The following is a 17,355-nucleotide window of genomic DNA, read 5'->3' as shown; positions in this document are numbered from 1 at the left end:
GACACCTCATCAGTCAGGATTTCGTTCTGGTTATTCCACTCATGATGTGCTGCTGTATGTAACAGATAAATGGATTAGGGCTATTGATAGAGGTGAATACACTGGAGCTGTGTTTTTGGATCTGGCTAAGGCCTTTGATACTGTTGATCATGCGATTCTGTGCTCTAAGTTGCAGTGTTATGGTTTTCACGGAGCGTCTTATGCCCTGTTATGTGACTATCTGTTAAATCGACAACAATGTCTGGTGTTTAATGGTAACACATCAGACTGGGGCACTGTTACAATTGGTGTGCCCCAAGGATCTGTTTTAGGTCCATTGCTTTTTGCTTTATACATCAATGATTTGCCATCTGTCGTTGATTACTCTACTATGGACCTGTACGCTGATGATGCTGAGTTACATTATAGCCATTCAGACTTGGGTGTTGTGGAAGCACAAGTTCAATCTGATTTGGACAAGGTAGCTCGGTGGATCAGTAGTTCTCATTTATGTCTTAATGTTGTGAAGTCAACTGCCATGCTCATTGGAAGTCGGCAAAGAATTTCGGGCAAAAGTTTTAATGTCTCAATTGGGGGTATGGCTTTAAGCCAAGTTGACTTTGTTCGATATTTGGGTGTTATAATTGATCCCACATTATCGTGGTCCTTACATATCACTAATATAGCCTCTAGAGCTAGATCAAGACTCTCATCAATCTTTCGGTATGGAACTTTGACACCTGCAGTGCTATGTTTGCTTTATTCAGCTTTTGTCCTACCATTGTTTGATTACTGTGATGTTGTGTGGTGCCCCACCACCGCTAAGTTTACTGCACTGATTGAAAGAACTCACTCTAAGTTTATGAAAAAATTGCCAGCATTGTACCAGAGCAAGTTTTCCTTTACTTTGGTGGAACGTCGTAAGTTTCATACAGCTATACAGATCTTTAAATCTATTCACCAGAAGCTACCTTCGTATCTCCACAATATATTTCACTATTCCAGAGATATCACAGGTCATATTGGTCGAAACATTAATAGACTCTTTGTTCCTAGAGTAAACAACAATTATGGGAAAAGAAGTTTTTATTACAGGGGAGCTATGATATGGAACAGTTTACCATCAACTGTTACTGAAGCAACCAACTTATCTAAATTTGTACGGTTATATCATGATAAATTTAGTTGATTGTATCTGTGTAGTTTTGTGTACTGTTCTTTGTATACCCTTTTGTGTTGTATGTTTATGTATGTATGTATGTATGTATATATGTATTTGTGTATGTATGTATGTATGCTTGTTTCGCAGGGCTCCACTGAAAATCAGTGTTTTTCACTGAGTGGAATCCCTGTTTAAATATTACAATTACAATTACAATTACAATTACAATCCATGCATATGCATACTGTACCTTAGTGCTGCTATGTTTTGAGGATTTGCATTGTGAATATACAAGGTAGTATGATTTAGTTTATCAAGACACACGATAGTGTGTCGTGCGGCCCAAGAAGCCGGCGCGCCACACCGTGAGTATATTAACAGGAAGAAAGAAAACGCAATTTTCACACCTATGTAGCTCTGTGATCCCTTATCCGATTTGAACTAAATTTGCTACAGACGTGCCGGCCAGTTATGGGAGTCTACATACCAAATTTGAAGAATATAGGTCCAGCCATTTCCGAGATACAAGCGAACAAAATTTCGTTTTAATTTCTTCGTTTCTTTCTTCTTCATTTCGCACACTTCGCAAAATCTACCATAAAACACGAATGCGTACTTGGATAGGGCTGAAATTTGGCACACTTGAAGGGCTCATTAAGGCGGATCTCAGTACCAACTTTGGTAGGAATCCGATGAACATACACGGAGTTATGACCGATTATGTGTGCATAATAAGGTCGAAGGTCTGTCACGCCTACAGGGTAAACCCCTTGGAGGAATGAGTTGAAAATTGATATGTAGATGGGATAACCATCGTAGGAGTGCCTTTTTGTGGTTTGAAAGGAATTGAGATAAAGACCATGGAGATATGACACAAAACCCAACCTGTATCAAAATTACGCGATCGATTTTTATGAAGAAAATAACTATTAGTTTTCACATCTACCAGGCAAACCGCTAAGAAAAATGAGCTGAAAATCAGTATGTAGCTGGAATAATCATCATAGAAAGTCCTTGCAGTAGTACAGAAGAATCGGATTACAAACCACTGAGTTATGATTCGAAAGGCAAATACGTGTAGCAAATGCGAGATCGAGATACTCTAATAGAATAGTCACCCTAATAGAGCATTCAGCTACGTTTATAACTTACTCCATTATAGAATTATATTACATTGCAAGATATTCTGTACGGAATTCAGCTACAAACAGTTAATCTGATAGACAATTCAGCTACATGCAAGTCACCCTGTAGAGAGTTCATCTAGAAACAAGTCACCCTGTATCAGCTAGAAGAAGTCACCTTGTAGAGAGTTCAGTTACAAAGAAACCATCATGTAGAGAGTTCAGCTGCAAACAAATCACCCTGTAGAGAAGGTCAGCTAGAAGAAATCACCTTGTAGAGAGTTCAGCTACAAAGAAACCATCATGTAGAGAGTTCAGCTGCAAAAATATCAATCACTTTGTAGAGAGTTCAGCTAGAAGAAGTCACCTTGTAGAGAGTTCAGCTGCAAATAAATCACCCTGTAGAAAATTCAGCTGCAAACAAATCACCTGTAGAGAGTTCAGCTAGAAACAAGCCACCCTGTAGAGAGATCAGCTAGAAACAAGTCACCCTGTAGAGAGTTTAGCTAGAAGAAGTCACATTGTAGAGAGTTCAGCTACAAAGAAACTACCATGTAGAGAGTTCAGCTGCAAACAAACACCCTGTAGAGAACTCAGCTACAAACAAATCGCCCTGTAGATAGATCAGCTAGAAGAAGTTACCTTGTAGGGAGTTCAGCTACAAACAAATCACCCTGTAGAGAGTTCAGCTACAAAGAAATCATCATGTAGAGAGTTCAGCTGCAAACAAATCTCCCTGTAGAGAGTTCAGCTATGAAAAGAACACCCTGTAGAGAGTTCAGCTAGAAGAAGTTACCTTGTAGAGAGTTCAGCTGCAAACAAATCGCCCTGTAGAGAATTCAACTACAAACAGATAACTCTGCAGAGAGTTCAGCTAGAGTCAAGTCACCCTGTAGAGAGAATCCTGTAAAGAGTTCATCTATACATACAAGCAAATCACCCTATAGAGAGTTCAGCTACATTTCAAGTCACCCAGTAGAGAGATCAGCTGCAAATTATCCTGTGGGGATTAATTGACATGTAATAAATATATGCATTATATATATAATTTGTACATTTACTGATAGAATCAGAATGAGTTAAAGTATTTATAAAATCTGCTTCATATTTTTCTTTTTCCTGTGGTAAAGAAAAATATATAGGTTAAAAAGCCCCAAAGCTGGCCATAGGCCAGCTTTGGGGTATACAAATACAAAAAGAAGTGAAATCTAATCAAAAACAGCCAAGCTGTAAAAAAAGGAGTGTGGCCCTTGAAAAGGCTATGGTGAAAAAGATGTGAAATCCAAGGTGGCAGCCAAGAAATGGCTGTGATGGTATAGTTCTCCTTACCATAAACTTCCAAAATGTTGTCACGATTCTTAAAAATCATAACTCAGTAATGGAAAATGATATTACCATTAAATTTGAAACTATGACACAAAATTAGCTATTTATCTTGAGAACCTATTTGCAAAGTGTTTGCAAGGAGATATTGATATTTGAGCTTGAAAATCTCTGATTTTCATGAAAAATGTAACAGTTCAAATGAAAAATGTAACATTCTACATTTACAAGATTTAATGTGCTCACCTATGGTAAATGAAAGAAAATACAGAGCATTTTTTTGATTGCTACTTTTAAATGATTTATGTGAACAATTATGTGACAAACCCAAAAAGCGTATGTACTACCATATACTTGTAGGGACTAAAATTCTTTTGTGTGGAGCAGAATCCATACTGCAATGTAGAAAACATTACAGAATAATTTTAGCATAGCGTATTTGCTTGTGCATATATTACTCAATCTCTGCAGCATGCAGAAATTCTTGCTTCAAAATTTTATGAAATTAATTTAAAATATGTGATAATCTAAGCTAATTGGCTTGATTTTTGTTTAATAATTCGTATAAAGCAACACAAAAGTTTATGAGGTGGTTAGGATTTGCTATTGTAAAGTTGAAAAAAAAATTTTTTTTTTTAAAATATTTCGGAAGTTTATGGTAAGGAGAACTGTAGGTTAATGGTAAAAATTTTAATAACGACAATTCAGGTGAATTTTGTGCCAATTGACCAAGCGGCACCAAATTCACCTGAATTGTCGTTATTAAAATTTTTACCATTAACCTACCATCACAGCCATTTCTTGGCAGCCACCTTGGATTTCACATCTTTTTTCACCATAACCTTTTCAAGGGCCGCACTCCTTTTTTACAGCTTAGCTGTTTTTGATTAGATATAACTATACAGCAGGGATGTGCCCACTGTGGTCAGCGCAGTGTTTGGGACCAGCCACCACTCAGCCACCACTACCACTCAACGACCACTGGAGATTCATACCATAAGTCCTCTAAAAATTCGGCATATTTTTAAATCAATAATTTTCATCTTGCCAAATTTCGGCCTATAATTAGATAGTAATCACCACTAATTTTAGTTCATCGACCACTCGTCACAGTATAATTTGTATCATCGATATTAAGACTAAACAACTCTGACGTTCTCATCACTATCAGCATCCGTCGCAAAAATAGCAAATGTGCTGATTTTTTTTATTAGAGGAAATTATTTCACTGTTAGAATACGGGTGCCGAATAAATAGAGGGGCCAAATTTTTAGAGAACTTACGGTACATTTTATCCCTAGACTTAACCCAGTCTTGTAACCACCACTATTTTAAACCAGGACACATCCCTGGTATATAGTACATATTGTTAGCTAATTATTCAATTTCACTAATGACCAAAACTGTACATGTATTATATGTACCAGTGCTACATTCAAGTGTTACACAGTCCAAGTACAATTGATCTCAATTAATTATATAGGTTTTCTATAATTATAATATCACTTAAAATTGATGACTCAGAAATACACCTTACAGGTAAACAGCAGCAAAAACATAGTAATGATCATAACTTAAAAGACAGCAAGTTCAACAGTATGACACAGTTACTGTGTGCACTTGATGATTGGACAGAGACTTTGGACAGTGGTAATTCAGTAGATGTTTTGTACCTTGACTTTAAGAAGGCTTTTGACTCTGTTCCTCATGAAAGGTTGCTCAAAAAGATTTATGTATATGGTTTTAGAGGTGATCTGTTTAATTGGATACAAGACTTTTTGAAAGGACGTAGACAAAGAGTTTCTGTGAATGGTTCAATGTCTGGTTGGAGTGATGTAATAAGTGGAATACCTCAAGGATCAGTCTTGGGTCCTCTCTTCTTTGCAATTTTCATCAATGATCTGCCATCACTATCAAAGAATAAAGCTCTTTTATTTGCAGATGACACAAAAATATATTCCAGCATTAGTCGTGCTAACCCAATATCCTCCCTGCAAGATGATATTAATGCTTGCATTGAATGGTCAGTAATGTGGCAGTTGCCTTTCAACATTTCTAAATGTAAATACTACATATAGGTCAGTTTAATCTAAGATATTGTTATAAGATGGATGGGATGGACATTGTTAAGGTAAATGAGGAAAAGGATTTGGGGGATGTTGATTGATTGCAATCTCAAGTTTCAGTCAGTGTTCGGCAGTGGTTAACAAAGCTAATAGACTTCTTGGCCTTATTAAACAGACCTTTTCGGATATTTCTGTAGGTTCATTTACATGTTTATACAAATCAATAGTACGTCCTATTTTAGAATATGGTAAATTGGTTTGGGGACCTAACTATAAAACAGACATCCAAAAATTAGAAAAAATCCAGCGGAAAGCAACTTATGATCAAATCTATAAAAAATCTTGACTACTAGGAACGATTGAAAGTACTTAACTTGCCATCATTACATTATAGACATTATAGAGGTGACATGATTGCTGTCTACAATATGCTACATGATAAGTATGATATATTTAGATGGAAAAACCAGCCTTGAAACTTAAGATTGGGAATGAAGTGATGTATCTATGCTGTAAAAACTCTATTTTAGAGAAGATAGTGCAGAAGTAGCTCTTACGCTTTAGCTACCTTGCTCCCTAACAAATGGTTTCAGTACTCATTCAACAGAAGTATAAGCTTAAAAGAATAATCAAATAATCGGCCATTTTGTTCTAGTAAAAATTGCTATTTGTTTCAGCACTAGTCTATGTACACTCTTGTAAGGAACAAGGAATACAGAAATTTAGTTTCCTCACATGAGGATGATAACAAGCAAGGTTGAAGACTACAAGGCAGAGTGTGTCCCTGCCTTACAAGAGTTTTTTTCTTGTAACTGGTCAAGAATGCAGGTGCATAAAAATTACATTAGTCATATTTAATACATGGTACAATTAGAATGCTAGTTTTAATGTTAGATAACTAAAATTCTCCTGTAAAAGTATTTTTCATTGCACTAAATAGATGTACATGTTTAATAGCAACATTGGGGGGGGGGGGGGGGGGGGCTCCAGCACTACCATACAGTACGATTCTCTAGTACACATGTAATGTATACACAAATTCAAGTACTGTACCCTCTGGTCGTTTTTCGTCCACTTAAGGAAAATGTTCTAAGTAGAGTTGAGGTTTTTAGTGAAGGGTAGGTTCTTACAATGAATGAAGCATTTGGGATTAAAGTTTTAAAGAATGCAGTTGGCAGTAATAAAAGCCACCTGGTATTTCTTCATGAGCAATCATCACTGGGAACATGTAGACAAACAACAAACTTGTCAATACTAATGTACTCCATTGATACAAGGACATGGTTCTCTATACGCTTCAAAACCTTCAAAGGTTTTGTAACCTTAGAAAGTGGTTCGTAACCATGGATACTGGTGTGTCTTATCAGTCAAAAAAACATGCTTCCTGGAAGCATGCAACTAGCCTGTATATTTATTTACAATCTAAGCATACTGTAGCCTGTACTACAGCAGTAACAAACTGTGAGACCATATATGGGTGTAAGCCCATCATTAACATGACATAAGTTCACATAACCAACAAAGCTTTGAAACTCCGCTAGATTTTTGCAAGAAGCTTCAGAGGTTAAAATTTGACTTCATTTCCAGCCTTACTCTACTATGTATGAAAACTACATTCCCCTTCTATACTTACTCATAGTACCATGATCACCAATTGCTTCATATTAGTGGATTATTGTCATCTTACAGGACTTGATATAAGTTGTAGGGGTACTTTACCACTGCTAACCTCATGACTTCACTAAATCTATTTCATAATTTAATAAAAAGGTGACCTTACAATTATGACACATGTTATCACTTCTTGCAGACATAATGTACGCAACTTTATTGAATTTCCTGTCACTATGTTTATTCTATTGTGTAGTTGTTCACATGTTTGATTTATGCCATCACTGGTAAGCCACTGGGTACATCCTCCTCATCAGGTAAGTCACTAAAATACCACACTGAGTTGTTGACAATTGCACTTGATCATCATGGTCCCCCAGCTACCTGACAACTGATCCTACTGGATAAGAACCATGACTTCTAAATCACACCTGTGAGGAGCTTTGGTAACACCAGCAAGATGACTAGTATCGGTTGGTTGATAACATTATTGTTGTATGTACACAATTTGTACGACAAACCTCAAACAATCTTACAGCTAGTTGCCATTAGGGCTCTCACGATTAATCGATAATTTGGATTATTTGATGAAAAAATATAATCGATTTTTTTAATTTTGTAGTCGATTAATCGCGTAGCATACACGGCATCAATAAAAATTCTATGTGAAAAGCATCTTTGCTCACTACGACAAATAATAAAAAGCCTCTCTGTACTATTCCACAAAGCACTAAGTTATGAGAAGCCATACAACCACGCATATTGCTACTATTGTTAAAATATTCTTACCCATATTTTCTGAAAACAGCAGCTGTTCTACTTAAAGAATAAAGAACTACATCACAGGTAAATAAAACTGATAATCTCTGTATAGCAGCCATCTTGATAACTAGTCAAGACATGGAGTAATCCGGACAAGGATCATGTATTAAATATTTGTGGTGTCTTATTGTCTGTGTTGTGTAATAGAGGCCACACCATCATAGGTAATCACGGCGCCTTATAGCAAAAGTTACATCACTTCTCTTTTCTCAATGTCATAGTACACTTCTAGTTGGCTCACCACATCCATGACAGATTCTGAGCATAAGCATGCCATATTGCAGCCTGTAAGTGCTGACAACGATTGCTAGTGTTACCAGCTAAACTACTAATTGTAAATACCTATCAACTGCTGCCATTCCTTCAACTCTCTTTTTACCACTATAATGTTATTCTGGGTGGTGTGTAGACTATCACTATATACTATACTGTATACAGTATTGATTAAGTGTAGTTGGTGTTATATGCATGGTGTTCACTACATATAGATTAATTGATTAATCGATTTAGTAATCGATGATTAATCGATTAATAAATTAATCAAAACTGAGAGCCCTACCTAGTTGTCATTTCCATAGTAGTGATCACTTCTGCACTATACATGCAGAATTGTGCTACACCTTGCTGGAGTCCTCATGAGTGATGGTCTGGGTAGTTGATATAAAATGCCAGACAGCATGTTGCCCACGTCAATTATATTTTTGGTGTTGTCCCCAAAACTGACACAGATTATATGTCCAAAGGTAATAGGAAGACGAAAATGTGGGAGATATTTTGCTGTTTCTTTTATCCTTTTAGTATTAACTCCAAACTAGGTGTAATGGCTCACCATGCTGGAATGAAAGTTCCTAACAGCAGCCAAGTACAGTGGATCGTCACTAATCTGAACTCCAGTAATCAAAATGCTTGCTAATCCAAACAGAAGTGACTGTTCTATTAGAGTATTTTGTCAACAAGTGTATGTTCTATTAAAGTAGTTAAACTGGGCTCTGTATATAATCAATGGTTCACTAATCTGAACAAATTCACTACAAGTTTTGAGAACAGAGCTGTTCGAATTAGTGAGGATACACTGTACACTTATAGATTGATGGGAGAGACCACATTCTGACTGGAAAACATTATCAGTGTATCCTTTGATGTAGGAACGGCTTGTCTAGAGGCTTCTGTATACACAGAAAGCTTGTGGCCTGCTCATGGTGGTGCTGGCCAAGCCTTTTATGAACCAGCTTCCTGAAGGCTTGAGATGTCCAGTCTGATTTGATTGCTCCTACTATCTCCAGTGGTGTAGGTAGTTGATTGGCCAGAGTTGAAAAAATAAGCTTCCTCTCTCAGGTACTCCTGTTCCAACTGTGGGTGTACTTTAGTAGAATTCATATTCCTCTTTGTAGAGCAAAGGTTGGTTGTAGTATAATCAAATCGTATATGAAAACTCCTTGAGATTTCTTGCCTGGGACAGGTGATACCTCAGTAGATAAGACCAAGTTGCTGAAACCAGTGGTGTAATGATGCTGCAAGCAATACTAGGAATCTGTATCAGTAAACCTACTACACTATCATGTCTTAGCTACTGTCGAGACAACATGCAGCAATCAATGAGGTGTGTGTGAGTGGTCTATGCCAGACTCTTTTCAGACTATAGGTGCTTTTAATTTCTAGTCATTGTGCAAGGCATTGTGTGTGGAGTTGTGATATGGTCTGGTTATGTGAGACTAGCCACTGTGACTTGCAAAGGTATCTAGTATATATGTAAAACATTGTGAAGTATGTAAAATCCCTATATCCCCACTGGTCACTGGTTGTGGATCCTTCCAATATTTATACCAACCACCTTTCTACTATAGGTGTTTGTCCAACTCTCCCCAATCATTTTCATAGGTACACCTCATACTGACTACTTGGCCTTTTGTATTTGCCCTCCAGTGCTTAACTGTTAAAAATTAATTAAAGGTGTTTACATTGACACCACAAATTATTGCCACATGGGTTTGTGCTGCAGATGGAAGCTTTCAAACATAGCAATAACTGTGGAATAGTGTTCAGTAAATGTAGTGACTGTTCTATTAGAGAATTTTACTGACTGCTCTATTAGAGTAGTATATAGATTTTTTGGCCCTATACCTCCTCTGGATTCACCACTGAACAAATACCTTATAAGGTACAGATGATTTGAGCTACAATACCTATACACAAACTGCTGATTTTCAAAATATTCCCATAAGTGGTTTATCCTGTAGGTGTGACATTTGTCTTTAAAATGCAAATGATTGTCCATGACTTTGTAAATATTTATCAGATTTACTAAACTTAACATGTGAATTAGTCTTAACATGTTGTCAGTTCTAGTACACAAAATTTTAAGGTGATAATACTGTGCGTTTGCATTTTATAATGGTTGTACACTCTAGTAAGAAAAAGAAGACAAATATAAGACTTCCCAAAGGAATTTAAAATGAAGAAATTTGGCCAAACTCGTATTTTAGGGCAAATAATGAAATTTGGTATGTGGGGGTGCAGAATGTGGAGATGTTTACAGCATAAAAGTCATTAACTAGGAGAATGGAGCATTTAGCTACATTTGTTTGCTTGGAAAATACATTTTCTTTCTTCCTGTCAGTATACCCACGGTGTGATGCACCTTCTTTCTCTTTGGCAGCACAGCACACTACCATGTGTGTCTTGATATGACACAGTTTGGTCAGTAGCCATCAGGAATTCAGCGGTCAATGAGATAAATCAATAGGAAATAAGCTTTCTTTGACAGAGTTTTTCCCAGGATATTTTTATTTTTGAATGAGAAGAATATTTTAGTCCCAAATTAATGTATGTTAATAAGTAGTATGTTCGTATATGTAATAGGACAGATGGCTGTGGTATTCAGGATTAATGCCATGAACATTGTAAACAGGAAGGAGTAAAATAGTGTGATCTGAAGCTGAGCACCATTTCCTTCCTGTTTACAGTATGAAAACTATTAATTCCGAATACCACAACCATCCGTCCTATTGCAAATTAATCTGACAACCATAACAACTGTTACTAAGCAACAGAAATTTGAATAATAACCGCTGCAAACAACCAATCACACTAAGCAACCATTGCCTGGCAACCATTGCTAAGCAGCCATATTGTTTCTATGGGGCATCTATCACTATGGTAACACTAGTAGTCAAGTCGGACATGTACTTCCAATAGAAACACACCACACTATTATAGCCAAACATATCAGTATTACAGATCTTTGTCAAGGGACCAAGTGTGATACTAATTCTATTAGCTAATTATAATTGCTTGGTGTATTTCAAGATAATATGTCAAGGTGTACTATTAAGAGTGTTATATTGTAACACAGTCACTTGTCAGATTAAATGATTGTAATACAACCTATACCTGTATAACTGAGGATAAATTTTATTATCTCTTGTAGGCTGCTAGGGATGCCTGTAAACAGATGGGAGATAGGAAGTTTTGTGATCAGGTGATGAGTGATGCTTGTCAACATGCTCAACAGAATATCACCAGTGATATGGATGTGACATCTCTGAAGGATTACGTGCAAGTGAGGCCCTGACCATAACATTTATGATTTGAATTTTCTGTAGCATATGTGAAAATCATACATAAATGGTGGCATTGACAACCACTTTAATATGATTTAGTTTGCTTTTATAGTATTCTGCTAATATGGATGAGTCTCCAGCTTAACTTGGTGGTAAGGACATCTGGAGGAACCTTAAACTTGACTGTAAGTGATATCTATATACCACATGTTGACCCTACATCTCTGTGTAGCCCTACCCAGGGGTAACAATTTCTACAGCATCATGAATTATCTGTCAGCATGACCACTACTAAAGGAGGGAAACTCTTTTCAAAAAATGAGAAGCTTTTCACAACCACCTACCAATGAAGAAAAGATGGTGTGTATTAGATTTGTGACATCAGTCAAGTTAAGAGTACACTTGTTATGATCAGAAACTATTAGAACTATTAAATTTGTAGATCACCACCCAAGCATTCTGGACGTGTTGTGTCTGCTTCCATGCAGAAGAAGGTCAAAAAAGGCTAACCTACGTGTTGAAAAAATGAGAAAGAAACAGACCTTATAAAGTTAGCACCATTCACATTAACATACCCAATGTGTTTGTTGTAGAGTCAAGGAGGCATGGAGATGAGAGACAATCATACTCGCACATCAGATGATGTTCCTTCTGAAGACAATCATGGTGACGATTGGGAAAGAGAAGCTGATGAACAGTATTAATAGTCCCAACAACTTTCAATTGATGACTCACTCCTGGATGATAAAATATTGTAATTTGTAAATTAAAATTTTTATACAGTAACTGCATAATTTTATTGAAATGCTTGCACTACTCAGTCTGATTGCTCTATTAGAGTATTTGGCAGTGTTAATGTGTTTTGCTAGGGCCTCTAATCTGGTATAGTGCCTTAGTCAAATATTCTTCTGAACGTGGCCTGCTGTATATACCAGTTTTACATGTCTAATATTATATAATAAAGTCACTGGGTACATCCTCCTCATCAGGGAAGTCACTAAAACACCACACTGAGTTGCTGACAATTGCACTTGGTCATCGTGGTCCCCCAGCTACCTGACAACTGATCCTATACTGCATGACATTTACATCAAACCTGTGTGTAGCTTTGTTAGCACTAGCAAGATGACTAGTATTGGTTGGTTAATAACAACATTATGGTTTGTAGTTTGTACACAGCTTACACACCAGACCAACAATGAAGTAGATTTATACGACAGGCCGGGGCTAATTGCCATTTGCATGGTTGTCCTCTTTTACAAGTACCAACACATTAGATTATACATGTACAGTTGTATATAAATATCTAATCCAAAACAGCTAAGCTGTAAAAAAAGAGTGCAGCCCTCAGAAAGGCTATGGTGAAAAAAGATGTGAAATCCAAGGTGGGGGCCAAGAAATGGCTGTGATGGTAGGTTAATGGTAAAAATTTTTAATAACAACAATTCAGGTGAATTTGGTGTCGCTTGGTCTTGGCACAAATTCACCTGAATTGTTGTTATTAAAATTTTTACCATTAACCTACCATCACCGCCATTTCTTGGCCGCCACCTTGGATTTCACATCTTTTTTCACCATAGCCTTTCTGAGGGCTGCACTCTTTTTTTACAGCTTGGCTGTTTTGGATTAGATTTCACTTCTTTTTGTATTTATATACCCAAAGCCGGCCTATGGCTGGCTTTAGGGCTTTTTAACCTATCAATTTTTCCTTTACCACAGGAAGAAGAAAAGATGAAGCAGGGTGATTTCTTTGTAGCTGAACTCTCTACAAGGTGTAACTGAACTCTCTACAAGGTAACTTCTTCTAGCTGATCTTTCTACAGGGTGATTTGGTTGTAACTGAATTCTCTACAGGGCAATTTGTTTGCAGCTGAACTCTCTACATGGTAGTTTCTTTGTAGCTGAACTCTCTACAATGTAACTTCTTCTAGCTGAACTCTCTACAGGGTGACTTGTTTCTAGCTGATCTCTCTACAGGGTTACTTGTTTCTAGCTGAACTCTCTACAGGTGATTCGTTTGCAGCTGAACTCTCTTACATGGTGGTTTCTTTGTAGCTGAACTCTCTACAAGGTGACTTCTTCTAGCTGATCCCTCTACAGGATGGCTTGTTTCTAACTGAACTCTCTACAGGGTGATCTGTTCATAGCGGAACTTTCTACTGGGTGATTTGTTTGCAGCTGAACTGTCTACATGATGGTTTCTTTGTAACTGAACTCTCTACAAGGTAACTTCTTCTAGCTGATCTCTCTACAGGGCAATTTGTTCGTAGCTGAATTCTCTACAGGGTGCCTCGGATTTGTTTGAGCTGAACTCTCTACATGATGGTTTCTTTGTAGCTGAACTCTCTTTTAGGTGTCTTCTTCTAGCTAATCTGACTACAGGGTGACTTGTTTGTAGCTGAACTCCCTACAGAATAACTTGCAATGTAATATAATTGAGTAATTATAAACGAAGCTGGATGCTTTATTAGGGTGACTGTTCTATTAGAGTATCTCGATCTCGCATTTGCTACGCGTAGTTGCCTTTCGAATCGTAACTCAGTGGTTTGTAATCCGATTCTTCGTACTACTGCAAGGACTTTCTATGATGATTATTCCAGCTACATACTGATTTTCAGCTCGTTGCTCTAAGCGGTTTGCCTGGTAGACACGAAAACTAATAGTTTTTTTATTCATAAAAATCGATCGCGTAATTTTTACACAGGTTGGGTTTTGTGTCATATCTCCATGGTCTTTATCCCGATTCCTTTCAAACCACAAAAAGGCACTCCTACGATGGTTGCTCCATCTACATATCAAGTTTCAACTGATTCCTCCAAGGTGTTTACCCTGTAGGCGTGACAGACCTTCGACCTTGTTTTACGCAAATAATCGGTAATAACTCCGTAAATGTTCATCGGAGTCCTACCAAAAATGGTACGGAGATCCACCTTAATGAGCTCTTTAAGTGTGCCAAATTTCAGACCGATCCGAGCACGCGTTCGTGTTTTATGGCGGATTTTGCGAAGTGTGCGAAATGAAGAAAAAAAACGAAATTTTGCTCGCTCGTATCTCGGAAATGGCTGGAGCGATTTTCTTCAAAATTGGTTTGTAAACTCCCCTCACTGGCCGGCAAATTTGGTTCCAATCGGATTAGGGATCACAGAGCTACATAGGTGTGAAAATTGGGTTTTTTTTCTTCCTGTTAATATACTCACGGTGTGGCGCGCCGGCTTCTTGGGCCGCACGACACACCACCGTGTGTCTTGATCAATAATTTTCTTGTTAGTACTATCACGTTGCATGCAGAATTGTGTAGATGTCAGCGTTGAAACCGGGTCGGGTCATCCGGGTCTGACCCGGATTGGATCACGTGAGACACGAAATTATTCGTTTGACGACGTGGAAACTTATAAACGCTATCGCGTAGCTCTTTCGTGAGCCACGCCCACTTATCGCGCTACCAACATATGCTCAGCCTGAGGGGTAGCTATTTTTAGTAGGTGATGACCTTTTTTTTTTACCTACAGCTAGGCTGAAGTTGCAATATTTGCTCAACACGAATCGAACGCTCAAAACGTAGTCTCGTTCGCTCGCTCGAGACTAGCCGAAACATAGCTCTTATCGCACGCCTCGGCTTTAATTAATCCGGGTCACATCCGGGTCAGTGGGTCATCCGGGTCAGCAGTAGTGACCCGGTTTCAACGCTGGTAGATGTAAAAATAATAGATTATTATTATTACTATTATTATCAACACTTTACAGTGAAGGTCTACAGCAACATGTGCTGCAGATGTTTTACATCCAGTGGCGTAGTCTAGCTACCATTGAGGCAACCGAGGCAGCTGCCTCGGTAAAAATGCTCAACAACAGGCTGAGCAGGCCTGAGTTTTGGCACCACAGATTTTCGGGTATAGGTATTATATATATAATGTTGATGTAGGTTGTTTTTAATATAAAGGAATGAAACGAAGGTGGGAAATCAGCGAAGCGTCCAATCCTTTACAAATAAAGGAAACACCATATGGTTGGGATAACAGCGACGGCTAAATCCTTTAAATACAGAACATACATACCAGGTGGTATATCCGCGACAGGTAAAACCTTTGATAGTAAACGTAAAAGAAGCAGGTATAACAGCGACAGGCAAATCCTTTAGTACAAAACGTATAGGTGGTAGCAGTAATGCCAGCAACTGGTAAGACCTTTTACATAAAGCGTAGGGACAGGTAGTGAATTTATCAGACACCATTGCTTAAAACTTTTAGTATCAAACATCAAAATGGCACCAAGAATACCTACGAGTGATAAAAACCATTGATATCACACGTCCAAAAAGAAGGGGGAAATGTTGCTCCCTTGAAACCTTTAACACATTGGCGTACCTTAGATTGCGGTATATCCAACGAAGTTAATATGTTTCTGTACGGAACCATGTTAATGCTGTCAGTAAATCAGCTGCAACTCCGTGATTTCGTTCAAAACGTAATTAGCATTGGGGGGTTTTACCTCGGGTTTTATTCTTTCGCACGTGCTGTTTTCGCACGCATTCCTTTGGACCATGCCACCAAACTGGTAAGTGTGAAATTTGAAATGTGAAACTTTGTTACTGTACTGTGATAATACCAACATTATAGATTTCATTGTGGGTATCTACCTCATAGAGAATAAACGTCTTAATGATTAAGACAAAATATACATTACAAGCATACAGGGGCCTAGACACAGGGGTACCATGTGCTGATGGATCAGTACAGGAGCCCTGGCAAGACTTACATTAACTAAAAGTAAATTAAATTACAATATACCAATATCTACATACATGTAATACTTAAAGTTTACCTAAGGTGGTCTAAAAGATCCCAGCCCGGGGAGGCTCTAGAATTAAAAATTCTGTAAGAACAGGACACAGCAATGCGAACCTGCCTGCTCAAACAAAGATCTTACGGTTTTCTTTGGCAATTCACAAGCAGTAGCCATTTGAGCAATTGTTTCTGACAAAAAGTGGCCTAAACAACCAATTTCAATGGGAACAAGATTGACAGTTAACCCAGAAAGCTGGAGGTCATATTGCAAGGAGCTATATCGATCTTCCTTTCTAGCTCTAGCAGCAAGAAGATGTTGCTGGGTATTAGTTGGTACTGTCAATTCAAACAAACAAATGGAATCATTAGAAACCAATACCAAGTCAGGCCTGCTGAGGGTGGAGGAAAGATTGGTTGGGATGGTACTAGGTGGCTGGAACTAGCTAGATAACCTGGAAGGTCAGCGTAAAGTTTGAATGTTTCAGGTAAATGCTATTGGAGCCCATGAACAAGGACCTGTAAAACTGAATCATGTCTCCAGGTATACCTGCTTTGATCTAGAGCAGCAGGACAGCCAGTCAAAATATGGTTTGTTGTGGGTTGAGGAGCTTGACAAAGAGCACATCTAGGATCAGTAATGATGTTCCATCTGGCCAGGTTCATAGGGGTTGGTAGAGTGTCACAACCAGCACATAGCAGGAAGGACAGCTGTTTTTCAGGGAGGCCATACATCAATCTCTTCCACAGAGGACAAGCTTGCTCCAGAGTTACAATATCTAAAAATTTATTTTGAACAGTTAATGGTTCCAGTTTTGATTTCCAATATTCAATGTGAGCAGAACGTAAGTTGTGGCGAGCATGATTCTTGAAAGTTGCAGAGTGAATGTTGGCAACTGAAACCTTAGCGACAGATAAACAGTCAAG

The 17,355-nt window shown here is 37.9% G+C and overlaps 1 protein-coding gene and 1 long non-coding RNA gene across 3 annotated transcripts in view; both read left to right on the top strand.

Moving 5' to 3' along the window:
- LOC136241680 (roundabout homolog 1-like) overlaps positions 1–17,355 on the top strand; it is a 302,043-nt gene that overhangs the window by 161,254 nt on the left and 123,434 nt on the right. The window lies entirely within an intron of this gene.
- On the top strand, positions 6,816–12,454 carry LOC136240865 (uncharacterized). Of its 2 annotated transcripts, none has more exons than XR_010694008.1 (6): positions 6,816–7,582; positions 7,646–7,738; positions 11,515–11,646; positions 11,760–11,832; positions 11,880–12,036; positions 12,090–12,454. It is a non-coding gene; the product is annotated as an uncharacterized lncRNA (long non-coding RNA). The 2 variants fall into 2 exon arrangements; XR_010694009.1 differs by having other exon boundaries at positions 11,747–11,832.

This window comes from Dysidea avara, chromosome 12, assembly GCF_963678975.1.
Source record: "Dysidea avara chromosome 12, odDysAvar1.4, whole genome shotgun sequence".
Lineage (NCBI taxonomy): Eukaryota > Metazoa > Porifera > Demospongiae > Dictyoceratida > Dysideidae > Dysidea > Dysidea avara.
Note: the sequence above shows the minus strand (reverse complement) of the source record. Positions and strands in the feature narration are given on the sequence as shown.